This window comes from Protopterus annectens, chromosome 3.part1 (genome assembly GCF_019279795.1).
Source record: "Protopterus annectens isolate FY-2018-M chromosome 3.part1, PAN1.0, whole genome shotgun sequence".
Classification (NCBI taxonomy): Eukaryota; Metazoa; Chordata; order Ceratodontiformes; family Protopteridae; genus Protopterus; species Protopterus annectens.
In genome coordinates, this window is record NC_056732.1 from 868,295,852 (window position 1) to 868,318,612 (window position 22,761).

Consider the following 22,761-nt stretch of genomic DNA (forward strand, 5'->3'; position numbering starts at 1 on the left):
GCAAAGAGGCAATGCATAGCATATACACTGGCTCAGTAGGAACCCTGGAAATTATACCTCTCTCCGACTTGCACATATAGTAAAAGCGATGCCTAACTTGACACTACCTGGTAACAAACATGTATAGGGAGTGTAAAATGTGCATCCAACATAGGCAACCCTGCAGCACAACCTGAGGCATGATTGCTATGTGTTAAGCAATATAAAGCACTGCTAAACAGCTCTCACCACTATTTAGTATATGTGAACAAAATTGCACACACTAAGTAGCACAACTACAGGCAATGTTCAGCGATATTGTGCACTGTCCAGCAATGTTGGGCAACACTGAGCAATGTTTTGCCCCGACCTATGCAATTTTATTCATGTCTATATTTGAGATTGATTTTTTGTACACATTGGGATTTTTTCAAAATAAGGTCGTCTCTTACTACAGATATATTGATGATTTAATTTTTATTTGTAGAGGTGATGTTTCAGATTTTGATAAGTTTATGGTAGATGTACATAAAAATAAGTTTGGTTTAGAATTCACATATAATGTTAATAAACAAGAAATTCAGTTTTTGGACATCTTATTGTATGTGGATAAACAGGGGATTGTACAATTTAAACCATACAGGAAGGAGGTAGCCTCAAATAATTTTCTTCATGCATCAAGTGCACATCCTTTGCACTTGATAGAGGCGCTTCCCTATGGTGAATTCAAACGAATCTATGAACATACTTCAGAACATAGTCTCTTAAATTTGGAATTTGATATTGTTTGCAAGAGACTGTTGGATAGAGGTTATTCTGAAACTTCTATTAGGAAGAATCGTGCAAAATTTGATAGTGTTCAAAAGTATTATGCCACAAAAACACCTTATGTGAATATTATTCATAATAAAATGGATATGAATGATAGGATGTTTTTTGTTACGAAATTTTCCTTATTTTCGGATATTTTGTGTAACATTGTTAATTTTTTGTGGCCAATTATTTGTAATAATGAAGAGTTTGGGCACCTCTTTCCAAAGTCTGTTTCTTTTTCATATGGCAGATATCAAAATCTTAAAGAAATACTAAAACCTAGGCATTTATTTAGTGCGGTTTCTATACCCGACACTGTTAAAGAATTTGGTATGTTTCAATGTGGTAAATGTAAGATATGTTTAAAAGTTAGAAATCTATCAGGTAGTACTATAAATGGGGTGAAATACTTTGCTAAAAACAAGTTTAACTGTAGCTCTTGTGGTGTTGTTTATATAGTAGGTTGTGACTGTGCTTTGCCTAAATATTATATTGGCCAGACAAAACGCCAACTTAAAATTCGTATATTAGAACACATTGGTGATGTACGTAATGCTAGAATGGATAGCCCGATATTTGAACATTTTCATAAAGTACATAATGGGTCAGTTGATTCATTATATTTTTGTGCTTTGGCTAAACCAAGTGTATATTCTGGAGGCAATTTTTTACAAAGTTTACTAAACTTAGAGAGTAGATTTATTCTGAAATATAGTACTTTGAAACCTCGAGGTTTAAACTTAGAAGTGAATTTAAATATTTAGTAATTTTTTTGATATACTATTTATTCTATTGTTAGTGGTTTCAAGAATTGTGTTTGTTTCTTTAATTCTTGGTATGTGCTGAATCTCTTCTTAATTACTTAATTATGTAATTGTTTAATTAATATGCAGCACCAGTATATATATGGTCTCTGGTGAAGTGTTTTTTATTCCTTTGAAGGCCATTGGGCCGAGGTACCGGAATAAAGCTTTGTTTCCTGAAATCCTGAAATCCTGCTCTTGTGGTCTGTCTTACAATTTTTGCTGCTGTTGGTTCCTGCAATGTTGTGCAAGTCTGGTCGAATGTGGGTATAGTTCATCAAAAGCAGGTTAACAATTTCATATTTGCTTCACTTTTCTTGAAGCAGTCTGTTCTGCCATGTATGAAAATATGAAGCAGTGACAGTCTACGAAACCAGGATACAGTGCACTATAGTCAGAGTACAAAACCACTAAACCATGACAGTATTTCAATGGTCAGCTTGCATGAAAAAATGTTGATAAGTCCATGCTAAGTATCTAATGGAAACCTTGCATGCATAGCATAATCCCTGTCGAGTTAAGACACAAAGGTGAGGCCTGCAGTAATAATAGAACCTGATATACAACACACATATAGTATAAATGGTAAAATTGGTGATGTTCACACACATCAACAAACGTAGTGGACCTCAGACAGCAACATACTGCAAGCACACTGGGCATGCTCACACACTTTAAACTATGAGACAAATGTCAGGCAACAAAACACTGAAAGTCTGAACTGGGCATGCTCACACACTTAGGGCAAGTTTGAGTACAGCAGTGGGCCACACATATCCCACAGTTGCAAATGTCAACCCAGGAACCTCGCACTATTCACCAATCCACCATGTGTACACATTGATATGACAACAGACACAATATAAAATAGTGAAATACTGTCACAATCAAATATGTTATGCAGAAACCTAGGTTGTTCATAGGAAGTGGTAAAGCAAAGAAGAAACAAAACCTGCAATCAGTACCATCACTGAACAATGTGCATCTTGAACATTAGCATAGGTTCAGAGGTTGACACTAAGCTATCTGCCCTAGGGTATGTAGAAGCCTGGCCACAGTGTGTTTGTAGTCTGCAATCATGGTAGATCAGTAGACTGTGCCTGTCAATACTAGGTCACACAAGATATCTCACATATGTTCATTTTGTTCGTCCTCTGTCTGGCAAGGACCCATAACATATCCCAGGGCTAAACATATGATCATCCGTCCACCTGTGAAGATGTCACCTGTAGGTGTTCAGCGTGGGTCTGTGCATATGTTGTACTGTGATCACATTCCTGAGTGAGTGGAGCCTCTGTGATGGTAATATGCCCCTCCAGCATGTCCTATTAACATCATTGCTCATGTACCTGTCCCTGGAGCATGCAGCTGTAAGGGACTTTGATATCCTCACGTGGAGCCTGTCCATCAGTGCTGTGATGGACATGTCATCAAACAAAAGGCATAGACTGCATCCAAGTAGGCAGTAAGCAACTGAGGAGAGCTGGGGTCACCATAGCCAAACTGTGCATACCATCTGTGTGAGTCCCTAGATCCACTTGGTATGTAAATCTGTGTACATTCCAGTTGCTGCAGGTGTTGGGTAAGGTACATCCAAAATGGGCCACTGTATCCAAGCATGTGCCAGAAAACTACAGGGTCACAATGACCCCACCTGATCTGGACGTAAAACTATATGGGATAAGGTTGCCTAAATAGAAGGTGTGTCCAACAACATTGGCAACGTGAATGTCAAAGGCAAGAGTACTAAGTATTCATGTCCCCAAATCACAAACCACACACACTGCATGTGATGTATCATCACCTATGTGGTAATGTGTGTGCACGATGTTACTACCAAAGGTGATGACTATGCATCTAAAGTAAGGTAGCTGTAGGCCATGTCTCTGGCACCAGTCAGCCATCTCTGTGAGACCCTTTCTGAGGATGCCTGTGCCAGCTGTGGAGTCGAATATGGCATACAGTTTGCAGTCATCTGCAAACATGGTCATCCATATTTCTCCTGTGTTATCCAGTATGTATCAGAAATATATACAGAACAAGAGAGGTCCCAGGACTGAGTCCTGTGGGATGCCATGTGTAACTGGTGTATAGTCAGACATGGCACCTACAATACTGACCATGTGTGTGCTATCCATGATCCAGTTAGCAATCCAGATTGTGACATATGTGTAGATATTGAATCTGGTGATCTAATGTGTAAAGGCCAAGTAGGGTATTGTGTAGAAGTGGTATGCGACCTCCAGGTAAGCTGTGTGGACAACCCTGTGTACATCTATGGACCTGTTAACTGTTTAAAAACATCAGACATCTGCAAGAGGCAAGATATGCCCACAACAACACCAAATTGTGTAGGATCCAGTGTCTGTAGGTTCACAATGTGTATGTGTATGTGTTCCATGATGATACACTCCATAGCATAGCAGACCAGGATAGTTAGGCATATATTGTGATAATGTCCAGGGTCCCTTGTGGCACCAGCACTGTGTAGCGGGTACACTTTAGCTGTATGCCATTCCATGGGTACACATCCTGTAGTAACTGTGATATTGAACAGTGACATAATGTGAGTGTGAAGTTTGTCATGAATCTCGTGTATACCATCGTCTGGGACACTATCTGGTCCCACTGATGCTGTGTTATCTGCTATGGAGAGGGCAGCACACACATGTTCATCTGTGATGTCAGGGAGGCTACACCCTGTTGTGATGGACATGTGCACTGCAGGGGGGATGGTGGGGAAACATTCCCACTGAACCTGTTGTCCAGGATGCTCGCAATGTCAGTGGGTTCACTGTATCATTTGTAATTATGCAGTAACTCACAGCATATCTGTGAGTTCCCACACAGGTCCCTGACATAACTAAATAAGACCTTGTGATTGTCCACAGTGTCTGTTGCAAGTGTCCGTTAGAAGTGGGCCTTAGATGAATCAACAACTGATCATAGCTATACCATAGTACTGATCAGAGATGCCTTCCAGATTGTGATTGTGCTCTATAATGTAGTAGCCTCCTCCTGTCCATGTACAGCTCAGTAATGGCCGTGGTCCAGTAGACAGGTCCCCTGCCTTTGGAGGAGTGAGTCTTGTAGTTATCTGGGATAGCATGATTCATGAATTCCAGTAGTTGTCCATAGAATGTGCTTGTAAAGTATGTAGTTGTCTGAGCCGTAATTAACACTGTCCCTGAGTCATTGAGGGATACCACCTCAGTTTGTACAAATGTGACATTTGCTCATGAGAAGTATGTCACTGAGATCACATAGGATGTGTGTGTGTATGGGATATGTATGTCTAGTGAGATGAATGTATGTTCCGACCTTAACAATTAGAGGTATACCTCTGCTGGGAACATAGAGTCCCCATGTGTGTGATGATCAGGCACCACATGTATAACCCCCTGTGGGTGTGGTGACCAGGTCTGCCCTAGCATTTGAGTGTAACAATCTTAGCAACTGTTGTGGAAGGGTGTCACTGCTTGAGTAGTATACTCAATCAATGTTTGTGTATTTGAAGTCACACAGTATAATGGTGTTTGGTGAGACCCTCACATTCCCCAGTGTTCCCAGGAATAACGACTGTTGTGCCCATGTTTGGGAGTGTGGTCTGTAACAGTCTACAAACTGAAATGCAGTTTTGACCACTCTCAGTTGCACATGTACGTTCCCCAATGCTTTGTGTACTGCTACCAACCTGGAGGTGTGTGTATGAATGATGTATATGGAATCCCCCCTATTGTTGTTGTCCAGTCCGAGTCCTGTGTCTGAAAACCATGGTATGACGTAAAACATGTTAGTGCTGCTGTGCTTTTGTGAGCCTGAACCAAGTGTTTGTTACTGCACATATACTGACAGATTCCATACTGATGCGAGTCCTGAGTGCATGCATTCTGAGGGTTAGACATCAGTTGTTGAGCACCATCACTCTCCCTTTCCTGTACCCTGTAATGTCTATGGCTGTGGTTATGTCATCTGACCCTCACTTCAAACAGCCACTATGTGTGTGTCAAGAGCCTAAGGCAGTCTGTGAAATCCTAGGGGTGACAGGTGCATGGCGTCCATAGCGAATGTACATGGCATGTTGAGCATGTAATCCCAGGCTGACAGACACTGGATCCCCTGTGAATGACAACAATATGTTAGGCAACTGTTAAAACTGATCATGTCATCTGTATACTGTGACATAGTACTTGGTGAGGGTAAGATGCTACACAAGGTCAGGGTCATACTGTCCTGGGCTACATGATCAGAGAGCCCCTCTACGTCTCTTGTCATGTAGTCCAGGGAGGAACTTCTCAGAGTCTACACACCAGAATGCTCAATGATTGAGCCATATTTGTACTTGCAGTGGACTGACAACAGTGCATGCGTCATGTGGCATATCCTGGCACCCGACACACAGCCCAAAGTGACCTTCACCTTGTTCAGCCTGGTGAGTGGGAAGTCAGTATGACCGACAATTACATTCACCTAATACAGTTGTATGAGGTGTGTTGTGTAGGCCTAAGGGCAGTGACTGTGTGGCACAATGACTTTGTGAACTATGTGATGATATGTGTGTATGGTTGTGTGTTAGCAGTTGTTTGCGTGTCTGCTTTGGATGTCTCAGCTGCTTAGGCAGAGTACATTTAGATGCTCCAAGTATGTCATTGTGTGTCAATGTATATGGTTTGCTGTTGTCATAGGTGCATGTGTGACTGTATTTGTGGTGTGTATGGTTACCTTCACCACCTGATAGACTGTGCCAGTCATGGCTTGGGAGAGCTCAGCCTCCCTTCTGTCTATACAATTGCACCTCTCACAGATATCTGAGTTTGTTGGTAGGAGGACAGTGTTACCTGTGTACATAAGGCAGTTGTAACAATGCGTCAGAATTCCAATATGCACCAGCTGGACTGGAGAGTACAAACAAAACCGACCTTTGGACATGCCAGCATATGATGATGACATACACTATCGACTGATCACAAAGGATCAGTAGTGTGTCATGTGTGTAAAAGAGTATAACAGGGTTTTAGTGTTCTGGTTTGTTGTTGCTGTGGAAAGATAATCTGCAAAGGAGTACAGACAGAAACAATACACCTCCTTTAGCTAGGTCAGAATTATCGATGTACAGTCATATATGTCCTGAGTCAGGGTCAACTGTACCTGACTGACAATGTCAACATCCTGTCAGACAGGCCCATACATACATACCCACCTCCCAGTGACAAAATGCCCTAACATCATACCAGGAGATATCACATGTAGAATGTGTAAACTGGTCCCCACAATGCCAAATGAATCCCATCACGTGGATAACAATGTTTCTCCATATGTGTCATAAGTGAACGACAGGACAAACAGACACTGCACCCGAACAGTCTGTTGAGCCTCACACTCTCTACTGGATCTTACACTACTGAATGTGTTACAGCAACATGTGGCACACCCCACAAGTGTTGGTCCACAACTCACCATGGGAACTATATTCCTATAAGCCTATGAAGTCCAAAATGCTAGTCCATGGGGTCCATCATGATTGCAGTCAGGAACAGAGATATTGTAATCTGACAAACACACAACACAAACGTCTGTGGTATGTTAATGAGCACATCATGTTCCCCATACCTGCTAGATATCTTGCAAGGCAGCCACCCAGGACAAACATCACTGACAGGAGCAACACAGGTCCCACATAGACCTTGAATAGCCCTTTACCAACATCACAGACACATATGGTATCCACAAAACCTACAATCCGTGCATAAATATGTATTGTCATATGAAGGAATTGTAATATGTCCACAGATAGATCACACCAGGTATGAATTTTGTATTCCTGTTCAAGATGTTCACACCTGCTGACCCACACGGTTCATTCGTGGGATTGCATAACACTACGTGCACACACATAACCATGTCCAGTCTGATGTCAGCAACCTACAAACATAGCATGTGAATAGAAACCACACAGTAAAGCATACAGCGTGTCATGTTAATGCATATCTCACTAGTATCATAACGTAGTTAGGTAGGGGTTTGAATCCTGCAATTACTGAATGTGTGTGTGTGGGTATATGTATGTGTGTGTGTGAGATTGGCGTTGAGAGGAGTGGCCTTTTTGGAGACTGTGGAAACACATTAGGAGTGGTGAATACCTCTTTGCCAAGTGTGATGATGTCAGCATCCTACAAATAGAGCTTTTGAAATGAATGCTCCCAGTAAAGCAAATATCACATCGTGTTGATGCGAATCTCACTAGTACTGTAACATAATCAGGTAGGGGTTTGAATCCTGCAAAAGCCAAGTGTGTGTGTGTGATTTCCTTTGAGAGAAGTAGCCTTTTTGGAGACTGTGGAAACACATTTTAAAAGAGGTACATCCCTCTTTGGAAAGTCTGTCGATGTCAGCATCCTGCAAATATTCAAGGTGAACAAAAACCGCCCAGTAATGCATATAGCGTGCCATGTTAATGCGTATCTCTCCAGTAGCATAACATAGTTACATAGGGGTTTTAATCTTGCAAATGCTGAGTATGAGTGTGTGTGTGAGACTGCCTTTGAGATTAATGGCCTTTTTGGAGACTGTGGAAATACATTAGGAGTGGTGAATCCCTCTTTGCCAAATGTGATGATGTCAGCATCCTACAAATAGAGCTTTGGAAAAAAATGCTTCCAGTAAAGCAAATAGCACATCGTGTTAATGCATATCTCGCTAGTGTCATAATGTAGTCAAGTAGGGGTTTGAGTCCTGCTAATACCAAGTTTGTGGGGGGATGTGTTTGATGTCCTTTAAGAGGAGGAGACTGTGGAAACACATCTTAAAAGAGATACATAACTCTTTGGAAAGTCTGATTATGACAGCATCCTACAAATATTGAAGGAGAACAGAAACCACCCAGTAATGCATATAGTGTGTCGTGTTAATGCGTATCTCTCCAGTAGCATAACATAGTCAGGTAGGGGGTTGAATCCTGCAAATGCTGAGTGTGAATGTGTGCGTGTAAAACTGCCTTTGAGAGGAGTGGCCTTTTTGGAGACTGTGGAAATACATTAGGAGTGGTGAATACCTCTTTGCCAAGTGTGATGATGTCAGCATCATACAAATAGAGCTTTGGAAATGAATGCTCTCAGTAAAGCAAGTAGTGCGTTGTGTTAATGCATATGTCACAAGTGTCATAACATAGTTAGGTAGGGGATTTAGTCCTGCAAACACTGTGTGTGTGCCACAGGCGGTCAATGCAGTGTTGGTTTTGCTTTTACTACGGTATGACATATGTTTCAAACAGTATGTGCATTGCACACATCGGGTATCTGCGTGTCAAACAGATTTGTGTACATGTGACCTCAATCAGTACATAGGTGTGAAGCCTGCATACTACATGAATTCATTTGTAACCTTCAACAGATTGTGCCACTGCTTCTCAGATCATAGACCACATATGTATGTCTGCGTCAAGACCGGCCAATGTAGTGACCCATGGCCAAGGACATCCCTGCCACACACATCCATGACACGTACTGTAGAGTACTGTGAGTGAGGGTAATTGCTGGGGTATATGTCAGACATGTTCATACACAACAACGACTGGCAATAATGGACAGTCATGATAGGTGAGCACCAGCCCTGTGGATATGCATGCAGGCCCCTAATGTGTTATGTGAAACACCGAGGGACCCCACAATACCTATGTATATGTGGATACCAAGGGACAGATTACATAACACGTGTCTGTCTGTACACATTGGTACCCAACATACATGTTCAGTGCTACCACCTATGTGGTACTGTCGGGATAGTATGTATAGTAAATTTGGATGACCATGCCATAGACGGTGTACTGCTATACAGCATGTATTGGACAACAGGTATCTGTCTGTATGATACCCTTGTGTAGGATATGTGTCCCATCTGAGGAATGCAGTGTAGGCCAATGCATGCATTACCAGATGTGGATGGACATATCCCTAGTATGTTTGCATGTACCGAAGAGGGCTTTATGCCACACAGATGTGGTCCCAGGAACATGTGGTGGTCAGTACCACTGGTTACTGTTACAGTATAGTACTGGAAGGATCCAACTGTTACTGAGTTCCCTACAACTGTGAGTCATTTATCAGGACATCATCTAATGATTGGTTATAGTCATGCTGTTGAGGTGGTATATACTGTCAGACTGCAGATCATTGGCAGATATCAACAGTATCACCCACAGCATAGTGCCAACCCATGTCATACACACGTGTACCCATGTTAGTAAATATCTGTAGTAGAATGCATACTGGCCATCGAAGGATACCATGAGATGTTAACAATGTGTAGAACAGGGTATGTCGCACATCCCACGTCTCCACTATGCACGTACATGCAGACAGTGCGCACACACCATGTTCACAGATGTACACCTGCTAATTTGTAATGCACACATCACACACATACTGTCCACTCACTAGCACATGCTGGCAACACTGTACACTTCATCCAAGTGGCACATGGGTGGACAATACATACACAGACCTAACACTGGTTTAAACAATGCTTCAATGAATATCAGAGTTGTGATGCATAATGCCTGCTCAGATATACCTACAAGGATATCAGTACACCTTCCTGTTGGCAACTTGCTACTATTGCTACACTGCTATGATGTCACCCTGTGTATCAGAACCATGTTAGCCTATTCCTGCATCAATGTGACAGATGACAGGAGGTGGCACAGGTGTCATCATATGCACAAGGTGTGTTGTAGGTTTGCCAGAGCCCGACATTGACCCATCCAATCGGCATGTCTGGGTGTATGTGTGTGTGTGTGTGTGTGTGTGTGTGTGTGTGTGTGTGTGTGTGTGTGTGTGTGTGTGTGGGTGAGGGACAACAGTACTGCATGGGCCAATGTTGATGTAATGTGTGTGTGTATGTGTGAGCCTTAGTTGTATGGTACATGTGTGTGTGTCTGCATGCACACAACTCCACCATGTGGCTGCCATATATGGGTGGTTGTGGGACAGCCACAGACTGTACCTGCTAGGCTGTACAGATCACTGTCTCTGGCCATGGACACCGTACCTGTACCTAGCAGGGGTGCTACGGGCAGTATCGGGTACCAACCCTGACTGGGTGCTATCATCAGAGGCAGAGGTATGATAACTGGACCCATGTCCCTGCTGGGACTGGCCAGCACCACGTGCACGTGGTCTAGTAGGACGGTCAATGGACAGGCCAGCCCCAGCATTGCTGGGGCTGGTACTGCCACTACGGGAGCGGCTGTGATCCGTGGTCTGTCCGCAATGAATGCCAGCTGATGCTGTTGCTGGTATGCGTCCGCATTGGCCTCTCATCCTTCCTGCATGATCCTGGCTCATGGCTAACACATTGTGGAGGACATCTAATGTCTCCCGCCAACCGCGATCAATGACCTCAGTGTAATTCCGGATGGCACCTGAAAGGTCACGGATGCTGTCATTGATAGCAGTGTAATGGGCCCTCTGCGCCCTTAGTCCCTGTTGGGTGTACCATTCCATACATGCCTGTGCCTGCATTACAGCCCAGAACATACTGGAGGTTGTAATACCTCCCGGGGCAAGTCAGCAAGGGGCAATACGACCAGTGGTGCTCCCCTGAGAACCCCTGGACATCCACCTATGTGGTACAGTTCCGGTAATCCGGCTATGGCTGCTGTGAGGGGATGCACGTGCCATAGGTACCACACTCTCCTGGTCAATGCCAACCATATGCTGTACCTCAGCTATGGCCATTGGTGACGAGGGATGTATTGGCAGTATGAGTGTGCACATAGATGGGGTTGACCGCTGTGTACTGTCGATTGGTGGACCAACGACAGACTGTCAGACCTTCCTGTGCCACAATACATGTCTCATCATCTCCACTATTAGTGGCGGTGACATCAGGTTCCCTGATACATTCAGCCACACCTAACACAGCACCTGTGGAAGGAAGACAGGAAACGCACTTTACAATCTGTAGAAGATGTTAGCACACATGCACACATGCACACATGAACACATGAACACATGCACACATGAACACATGAACACATGCACACATGAACACATGCACACATGCACACATGCACACATGCACACATGAAAACATGAACACATGCACACATGCACAGAAATACACTGCTCACCACAGCACATACACACACACACACACACACACACACACACACACACACACACACACACACACCAGCAATCCAACACATACACAATAGTGGGTGATGGTGGGTGACAGTATCTCAAGGCAAACAGTCACCACACACGTGTCAGTAGGCAGACCATGTGTTGCTCAACACCATGCAGTGCAAGTGTAGACAGCCCTTTCTAATGACATTATACATGGCTTTGATGCATGTGTGTAGTCGTGCAGTGATTGGCTACACCCTGGAACACAATGTGTACATGGACACAAGATTGCTGTGCAAGTATTATCTGCTCTGCAATGTCATGTGCACCATCACTCAATGGTATACATACCATGGCTGCATGTGTCATCTGTGTGACACATAGATTGACATGTGTGATGACAGTGTCTGTGTTCATATCACATAATAGTGGCCACAGGTGTAGCAAATGCATGCAATGTACAGACATGGGATGAGTGGTGCATGTAGACTTGAAGGAATCTCAATGCACGACATGGACATTGCACAGTGGTTATGGTGCGTGTGGGACATATTGCAGATATGTTGTTGCCAGCCATGACATGGCATGCTACACGACTGCAACATTAAACACCACACATACCCAATGTGTGTCATGTGACCTATACACCTAATAGCATTCCAGGACATATATACTGCAACATTAAACACCACACATACCCAATGTGTGTCATGTGACCTATACGCCCAATAGCATTCCAGGACATATATGTGACTCTTTGTACAGATGGTGGCTGTTGTGCAAAATGTGTATACTAGCATTTGTAAGCACACACACAACATGCTATGCATGGTGCGTATAGATGCATATGTTTGCACATACAGAACAATGAGGTGCACAGCAAAGACTGCAATGTGTAGTACTGTGGTCACTGTAACTGGATGGTGTGTAGTACCATGTGCCATCATCATCATCATCATCATGCATCTTGTGGTCACTCACGGCTACTACTGTGTGACAGACCACCGCCTAGCATGCTGTACCTGAACTGCAATGCCGTGGATACGTTCACTATTACACAGCCACTTTGTACATGGGTGTATGAGGTGCACAGTTGGGAGCATTGCCTAACATGACTGTGTTATGTGTTGAACACTGCTCCACAGCCCCATGATAGGCTTCTATTCCTGAGGTACATCATGTGTGTGTGGATGACATGTGGGATACTGACGTGTGAGCTTACAGTGGGTGTGTGGTTATGCCATATGTAGCATGACTTTGTGTACTGCATGTGATAAATGTCTTATGTTGTGTACAGGTGTTGCAACTATGCCTATCTAATGTGCAGTACGGGATTGCCGCAACTGTGTGTCATGCTCTGTGTATTGCATGTCATTGAGGAAGCTACTGACATTACTGAGCTGGGCAACATCTCACATCAAACATGCACGGCATGCATTATGCGTAGGTGTGTTACGTGTACATGGCCTACACCTCATCTATGACATGCATATTTCCTTACCAACATTGCAGGTATAACACACTCACCAGCATGGATCGGCTGCCCTGCCATCACACCAGAGGGACCTACAAGAATATTAGAGGGTTCATCAGTGGCCACAACTGTGGCATTGTTACAGTGGGTATGTTAAACTGCAGTACAACAACAGTCAACAGTCACAGGTGTAGGGATATTATACAAACTATCCGTATTCCACAACAGTAGGCAGTGGAACTGCTAAACACACAGTACACATTTCACGTACACATAATCTAACAATACAGTTAACTGTAGTCTACAGATAAGGCATATTACCTGCTTGCTCCAGGTGGATGTGCTGGGTGGCTCCGGCCTCCATTACAACACATGTCAGAGGTTGCCTTAGCTGTTGTCCAGGAGCCACCATGCTTATGAGCAGCTCCTCCGCTCTGGTGAGGGGGGGGTGTATGGCCACCTCACCACCTGTGGCAAGCTGCTGTCTTTGGACATCAGACGCATGCTGCTGGACTTGCCTAATTAAATCACTGCAGTGATGGCGTACCTGCTCATATGTCCGGTTATGCATGCCTATGTCATTTACCTGACTAACAAGCTCCTGCCAAACTGCAGTCTGCTCCTGCTGGTGCTGGCTGGTTCTAAAGAACACCATAGTGTACTGCTGCAAAAGGCTGTTGACTATCACCTCTTCCTCTCCTGCAATGTAAGCTGGATTACGTTAGTGGGCCATCTGGCTGAAAAATATATGAACAATACGTGTGAGAGTGTCCTGTGGCACACTTTACACCTTTACCCACAGATATCACTTTACTGACATATATACCATCCTATTGTCTGTCAGTGGTTACACACGTTCAATAACACTTATTGGTTCTCAGGCCACAACTAACTAACACTGCCTGGCAAACTCTATATATCACACCACTATACAACAGTACCTGACACTGTTTATGACACATTGCACAACCTCAAGACAGGGGTGTACATCACACCAATGCACGAACAGAGATGTCATCCATTCCAATGGATATAAAGTACAGGTACAGTAGTACCAAACACCCTAGTCATTGATGCCATAGCCCTGCCTTACAGATGTGTCCAGTTGTTACTATAGGTGGCATACTGCTGTAACAGACTATAGATGTTGCTGGATACACACTTCAACCCTGTAACACACATATGACTGCAGCCATTGTACAGGCATAATCACACACACATCAGGCAAACATACAACGCACCACTGTATGCCAACACAGATGAGCATTACCTGTGTATCATACAGTGCTGTGTACCACTACTTATACACCCTTATGCCTGCAGTCTGTCCTCTGTGCAGACTACAGGAAACACACATGACAATGTTTCCAAGCAATGTGAATGCACACCATACTGTGCTGTTTAGCCATACAGCTTCACGTAGTACTACAGTTCATATTGGTGATGGATTCACCTGCAGTACCACTCACTAAGCATACATGTATTGCTTTAGCCTACAATGAGACATCGTATTCATCAACCGAGAACTATGTCACATCATATGCCCTATTACTATGTCTGCCTAACAGTACATTACACATCAGTTGCTGTCCTCACAGCTAGGTTAGGCACTACCATGTCAGATACAACATCACACTCAGCTATCACACATTTACAGACCTTGCACACATTCAGCGTTACACTCATTCAACCTCACATAGCAGCTATTGCATTAAGTACATGTGTGAGTGTATAGTGTCATAGGTAGGTAATATGCTATTGGCCCTAGGGCCTATGGCAGCCTAGCCATATGCTACCCTGGCCTTTGACACACATGTACTTTGATTTCACTTGCCCCTGCCAACCTGAACCACTGAGGTATTTCCTGAGGTGTATTAACAATCTCCCACACAATCATCAGGGGTATTTATAACAACTGCTAAGGAGGAGCCTAGTTTGCTATTGCTATGTGGTCTATTCTGGTGTATGGCATATGTCTGAGATGGGAACCTATCCCTCCAGCATGCTCTGTTTAGTGAGCTGACAAGGTTTAGAGCCCTAGAGCGTGTAACCCAGAGGGGTTGTGATATGTTGCCATGGTGATTGTCACCCAGCTATGGGTGTGACATACCTCTGTATGTCCGGCAGAGGTCACCTCTGTGTGGCCAGTATGGAATACAGTGTAGTTGTGGTTTTGTGAGTCAGTCTGCATAGGGCATCTGTTTGCGGACATTATTACCCTTTGGGAGATCTGTCTGTGACCTGTTCACCTGGTGTAGTTGTCATGTGAAGTACATACCACACAGGGCATTGTGATGAGTAGAGGGGAACCCTACCCTATACTTCCATAGATGACACGCATGTTGTCATGACACATACCACACAGACAGATTACAGGTGTAGTGTGGCACTGTCTTCATCAGAGTGGAGGCTACTGTCCACCTGTGTTCCATGTTCCCTTATCACACCTTCACTGTTAGGTAGATCTCTGCCTATGTGTTAGTTAATGGGTACACTGTTTTGGGAAGGTGGAATGGCACTGCAGTATCAACACTTGTCTACAGTCAATGCCTTGTTCACCACACACCTGTGAGGCACATATGACCCCGTGTCTCTGTGTGTGTCTCTCTCTCTCTCACTCTATATGTATATATATATATATATATATATATATATATATATATATATATATATATATATATATTATATATATATGCATATCTATACACATATATGCACACATCCACTGCTGTACACATGGATGTACATATAGGCACAAGTACAGTCGACCTTTCATGGTGGGGATCTCACTTATGCAACAGTTGTGGGATGTACAGGTATGTGATTACATTGCACAGTGTTGTGCAGAATGCATGTGGGTGTCCTCAGCCCTTGTAGCATTACCAGGCCTCACTGTCTGTAACACATCAGATTTGACAAATCTGTCCCACAGCATTTAACCACCACATGACATATATCAACACTACCATAGCTGACCTTAGGCATAGGCCTACTGGGCAGCCACATAGGGTGCCGCTGTAGCAGGGGTGCTTTTCCACTATTTATGTGGACACAAGGATGGAGCAACAGGAAGTGTGGTAGGGGGCACAGTGGGTCCCTTTTCCAAGGGCACCAGTTGACCTAAGGCCACTCCAGCACACTGCATGCTGTCTTCTAGGCCACACACTACAACCTACATGGATATATGCACATATCAACATTCACTGACAGATAGCTGTCCACCCTTCACTAACAGTTGCAGTATGTCCCTTGCCCTATGCACATGTGCAGATACAGATAGATACATACTGCTGCCACACATGGATGATTTGCAGTGTGTAGAGTACTCTTTGGGAACATCTACAACATGCCAACACATACAACTGAGTTACATACCTTACCTTTGTATTTACCTGCTCCGTGTATTACGGTTTTGTATCTTTTTTTTTTTTTTTTGCTGGTTTGATTTGGGTATTTGCCCTCTATTTCACCTTCAGTCTTTTTATTTTTTTGCTGGTTTGGTTTGGGTTTTTGCCCTCTATTTCACCTTCGGTCTCTGTTTCTGTCTCTCTCTCTCTCTCTCTCACTCTCTGTCTCACGACACCTGTAATGATATAATTGCATGTGTGGACTGCAGGTACAGCCTGCTTTTCTAGGTATCTACACTTTTGCATGTGACAGCCTCTGCACCAGTTGCTGCCCACCATTCAGTAATTGCATGCAGCCTGCTGTTTGGTGATTGCATTACTCACTGTGATTGCAGCCCACTGCTGTAAAATGCTATGTTAGGTAGGCATAGCCCTTTCAGATTTCAAAGGTGGGGCCCATTCTTGTTTGCTCTGGACACTGTTGTGTCAGTCTGAAGGTTGGTATATGTCTCTTATCTGATGCTAGGGTTGTAGCCAGTTATGTGTAAGTTGTACTTATACCTGCATGTTGCTGCTTCCAGTACACACATCTCAGTGTAGACATGCATGCACACCTCCAAATGCTAACACAGGATACATGGGAGTATGTACTTTTTTCTCACTTACACAATTAACTGCCATACAAATGTGATTATTGCACTGTATTCCTGTGGCCAGTGTTTATCCTGGTCTGATACTGTGTGGTGTTTGTAAGGTGCTACTATAACATTATTCCCTGCTAGGATGGCTGGTTCTCCTTTCACAGTCATGTCATGCAATTCCACAACCACTGCTGGTAAAGACCCACAGAAAAGGGTTTGTGTTATATCATTCCTAATTTCCATTTACATTCCCTCATTGTAATGCATGATATATTTATTTCAGAACCAAGTTATTTGTATATCTGCTGGGGCTTAGTGGTAATTCATGCAGTCTATAGTATCAATGGTCTGGGGTTCGAGATTGGCAGAGGTTTTTTATTTTGCTGCTCAGCAGAACAAGGGCCCTGCCACAGAGTGACTAATGCACTTTTAAGCAATAGTAAGCGGGTTTGCACAAGTTTGCGCAATGCTTAGCTACGCTTAGCTAAGTGCACACATGTGCACACTCGCTTAATCCCGCTTACTACTGCTTAAAAGTGCTTACTCCCGCTAATCCCCGTGCTAATTTCTTTGAAAGAAAAGAAAATGGGGAGATAGGAAAGTGGTGAAAAAGGGGGCACAGAGAGGAAAAGACAGTAGGAAAACAAGCTCGGGATGTGCAGGACGGGTGTAGGGAAGGTCCATAGCTGCCCATTTCTTTGCAAGCAACAGCTGTGCATATGTTGAAAATTTGGAGTGAAATTTGAAACCTTCCACCCCTGACAGAGGGGTGAGGACAACATAGTTTGTTGTACTGCCAATTAGAATTATCATTGTACATGTCCAATGGACATGTGTGTGAAATGGGAAGCTATGTATGGGGCGTAATTTTGTTTTGGGTACAGATTGCTCTTTTTTTTTTTTTCAGGGGAGAGTGGTAAGTGAGGTAAAGGAAGTAGGTATATTTGGGGAGGTAGGTTGGGTAGGTAAACAGACAAGACAAACAAGACGCATACAGGGGCAGAGTATGACACATGGGGTGGGTAAACACAATTGACAGGGACGGATGTTTGGAAATCACAAGCCCATGAGCCCACAGATGGTAACAGTGGGACTGATACCCAACCATGGGTAGTCCCCACTGGACCTTCACAAACCCGAGGGTCGCTGTGCTGGGGGCTGCGTATGAGGGGCAGGCTGAACCGTGAGGCATGCCACTCTCGCCTCGATCTGGCGTAGGGGAACAGCAACTAAACACTGGATCTCCCTACGCACCACAACCTGGACCCTTCAGAGGGTGACAGGAGGCCCTTCTCCACCCACGCTTACAGGGGGGCAAGCCCCATCCCCTGCAGCGCTTCCACCCGAAGGTGGCACAGGACCTACGGAGGAGGGTTGCCCGGGCTGGGCACCAGACCTGCTGGTGCAGGTGCAACTGCCAGCTGAGGTGGGACAGGTGGGTCCGCTGGGACCAGCCTTCCCATACATTCTGTGATTAGGTGTTTTTAATTACAACATAGACAACAGCATTCCAAGTTAGTTGTAACAGTATGCAGCAATATTCCCATTAACCCAACACACCAGGGTTACAACAGTTGAACAGCAAGCATAACACATGCATGTATTGAATGACAGTGGACATTCCAACAGCATGCAGGGATGATTGGTGGCAACAGGCCACCAAGATTGTGGTGTTTTAACAGGGGACATGCATCAAAGTAGGTGCATATTTTTTATAACAATAGGACATATGTCCCAAAAATGTTATGAGATTAGACATACCCATTGAGGTGTGGAATTGCATTGTTTATGCACATGGAGTAGTGTGTAAAAAGAAACCTCCATTAACATCTTATTAGTACTTTAATTGTACACTACATTCCTATTGACTGCAGGTGTATATCCCCTACATGAATTCTTACACTAAGCAACATGCTTTTGATTGCATTATGGGTTTTGCTACTTCATGATATACCTGGACTATATCTGACATGGTAACTGTCCAGGATGCAGATGTTACTGCTACATACTTGTATTAAATTGACTTGTTTATGTATGTGCACATCTGGATGTGTTCACATGGCTTTTTCACTTGTTTTCTACACAACCCTACGTTTCAGGTAACACACTTAAGTTTCTGGGGAACACCTTGACAGGCTACTTGTGTGCCAGATTTACCTATGCATGTCAGCCATTTCACAACTGTTTAGGACTGTTGCATACTTCACAGCTACTGGCACTTCCTTCATCCACTTTATATGGGACTGCAATACTGGGGGTTGTCAGCACTTACTACAACAGAGTAACATTTCTTCACTGCAAGGGTTCAACAACATTTCTGAGTAACTGGCACATACACACTGCAAATATTATACATTTCTTATTTACATTAAAACTCTTTTCTACAGGCTCTCTCCTGTATTTGACATTACACTGCATACAGTAGACCTATTCAGGAAATGCTATACCTTTATTGAGAGGTTACAAGACTGTTTTACAGGCTTACTCATGTTTTATCTATGACAGTGCATGCAGAGATAGTATTCCACACATGGTTTTGATTTATTCATGGGTTACTACACTCTATTCCTGCCTATCTGACTTATGATACGTAACAGTACATGCAGATGATTTATTCAGGGAATGAATGTTTTATACTTCACAGCTACTGCCACTTCCTTCATCCACTTCCTATGGGACTGCACAACTATGGGTTGACAGCACCTCCTACAACAGTACTATTTATTATTGCAAGGGTACAACAACATTTCAAAGTAAGTGACACAGACACACTCCAAATTGTATACCTTTATTAATTACATTGGACACTATTTTCTACAGGCTGTCTCCTTTACTTGTTATTACAGTGCATACAGAAGACATATTCAGGTCATATTAATCCTTTCTTGATAGGTTACAACACTCTTTTTCAGGCCTGCTCACTTATATGTTATGATAATACATGAAGAGATAGTATTCCAGAATTATTTTAGCTTGATTGGTGGGTTAGTATACTCAATTTCTGGCTCACTGATGTTTGTTATATAACAGTACATGCAGAGGATTTAATCAGGACATTTTATTGCTGTATTATTGGGCTTATACACTTTTCTCATGCTCACTCACATATATCATGTAACAATACATGCAGAACATTTACTAACCTGCCTGGTGGCGCAGCCTTAGCAGCCTATCTGCATAGGCTTGTTGATTCATAGCGCGAGCACCTGCAGCTGTCGAGTAAATAAAGGGATATTGAGACATACCTATCCATTATTTAGACTATATTAGCTTATCTTACATACTGCATTTCATGGCTACCTACTTAGTAGTGGGGCATCCTGCATTTGATGGGCCTCCTGGATCCACTGGTTCAGAAGGACCTGCTTCTGCCTCTTCAGGTCTGCATGGTGGTGATGGACATGCTCACCAGTCCGAGGGACGCCTGTGGCACTGGTGAGTTCATGAGCCAACCGGTTCCAAGCCTCCGCCTTATACTCTGTTCCTTGGAACTGACTCTGCAGGAGTCGAGTCTCATGCTGATGGACTAGGAGCCAAACCATATATTTTGACTCCTCAATGCCCCAGCATTGCGTTCAAAAGCGTGTACCCTCTCCAACACCAGACATTCTAACTGCAGATGGGAGCTACAATCAGTTATGGTGAGTATTCCTGCCTCTGCTGCTTAAATATGCCTTTCTGTGAAAGGCCATTTTTGAATATTCTCGGCTGACTGCAGACATGCTTAGCAATGGTTAAGCAAACATTTATTACTATATATTTGTTAACAGTGGATGTTTTTATTAAGCTGTCGTGGCTTAGTGGTTCAGTACTTTATGGTGCACAGTGTCCTGGGTTCAAACGTTATCATTGTATTTTATTTTACTACTGTCCAGACACATTAGGGGGCATGGCTGTGTGTAAGCAACTTTGCTCTACGTTGCTTCACGTTGCCCGATGGGGTGCTGGTTGGCGCACACCTCAGCGCAAACCGATTGCACTGGGTAAAGCGCTATTTAGCTTTGGGCAACTATTTTGCGCTGGATAAAGCACGATTTAGCTATGGGCAACTACATTGTGCTGGGTAAAGCGTGAGTTAGCTAGGGGCAACTACATTGCGCTGGGTGAAGTGCTGCTTAACTGCGGCCAATTTTATATTGGGATCCTTTAAAATATTAATTTTATTCACTGATACATTGGCCATTTCACTGCTTTTTAGTTATGTTTAAACATATATGTTGGGTATTATTCCATATACTGATTTAAAAAATAAATATGAAAGGGAGTGGTGGGACTCGAACTGTGAATGCCTCTTCTTTGTGAGAACGCTCTACCATTACGCTATTGCTACTTCGTGTGATTTGCATAAACATTCTTTCTTATGCTCTTCCATGTGAGAATTGCTGACTGTAGCTAAGCAATGGGCACACACGCACACACATGTGCAATTACGGGCAGCTATTTTGGGTATTTAAAATAATTTATGGTTATGCATTTTAGATGAGTGATGGGGGTTTACATTATCAGGCAGTGAGGTGTTGGGTGCAGGGACATTTGAGTGGACTCGCTCTTATTTCCTTTATTTTTAAACAATTTCAGGGGCGTGGACATTTCGACTGCTCGGCAGTCAGACACGCCCCCTGCTTTCTTACATGGTCCGTTTAAGATTTACGGTTGGGTCAGCATGCCCTCATGCATATTCATGGCACACTGATGTCATACCGTTCAACTGCAGCCTCCGAGTAAGACTTATTAAGTCTTACACGGAGGATTCGTGAATCCGGGGGATTGTTTTTTTTTTTTTCCATTTCTCTCAAAATAGAGTTGCTGTATAAAAGCTGTCAAACAGATTTTGACAGTATAATTACTCAGGCTAATCAGCATGTACTACTTGACAATAAAGAACTTTTTACTTTTAACCAGGAACTTATGTCAGTTATGCTAAATTAACATATTGATCAATGTTCACCAAGTAACCTTATAACATCCCTCTCAACAACCCAGGTCTAAAACAAGTCTATCATATTTAAAGTTACTTATTTACTATTACTAAAAAAAATTCACTCAATGGAGCTGTTCTAAGAAATAGGGGTCTATATTACATTATCAAAAAATGTGTTCATCAAACATGTATTCGTCGACAACTAAAAACCAGAAATCTCTGAATGGCCACTTCAGCGATTTTTTTTCCCAGGGGGAAAAATGTTTGGATGTTGTCGGGGATTTACCCTTTTCCCCACTGTAGTGTGATCTTGGAGTTTGTATATTTAGTTGGGGGGGGTGGGGGCACAACCCCCGCACATCGGTTGGTGTGTGGGGGGGGGTGAAGCCCCCCACTTTGCAGGGTTTGAATGTTTTTTTGTGTTTGGCCAAGTGATTTTTTTTTTCCCCTGGGAAAAAAATTGCTGAAGTGGCTGTTCAGTGATTAGTGTTTTGGCTGTTTATTGGTCGACAAATACGTGCTCGATGAATGGTTTTTGATAATGTAATATAGGCACAGGAACAGACATCTGAGGACTGAAAGAGTGGAACTGGGTTCTGAGAATGAAAAAAAAAATCACAAATTAGAGTTAGAGGGTGATTATCCTAGTAAGACAG

General features: G+C 43.4%; 1 protein-coding gene across 1 annotated transcript in view; it reads left to right on the forward strand.

Annotated features, from left to right (window-relative positions):
• Positions 1-22,761, forward strand: part of LOC122798304 (cadherin-7-like) — a 1,449,445-nt gene that overhangs the window by 1,214,353 nt on the left and 212,331 nt on the right. The window lies entirely within an intron of this gene.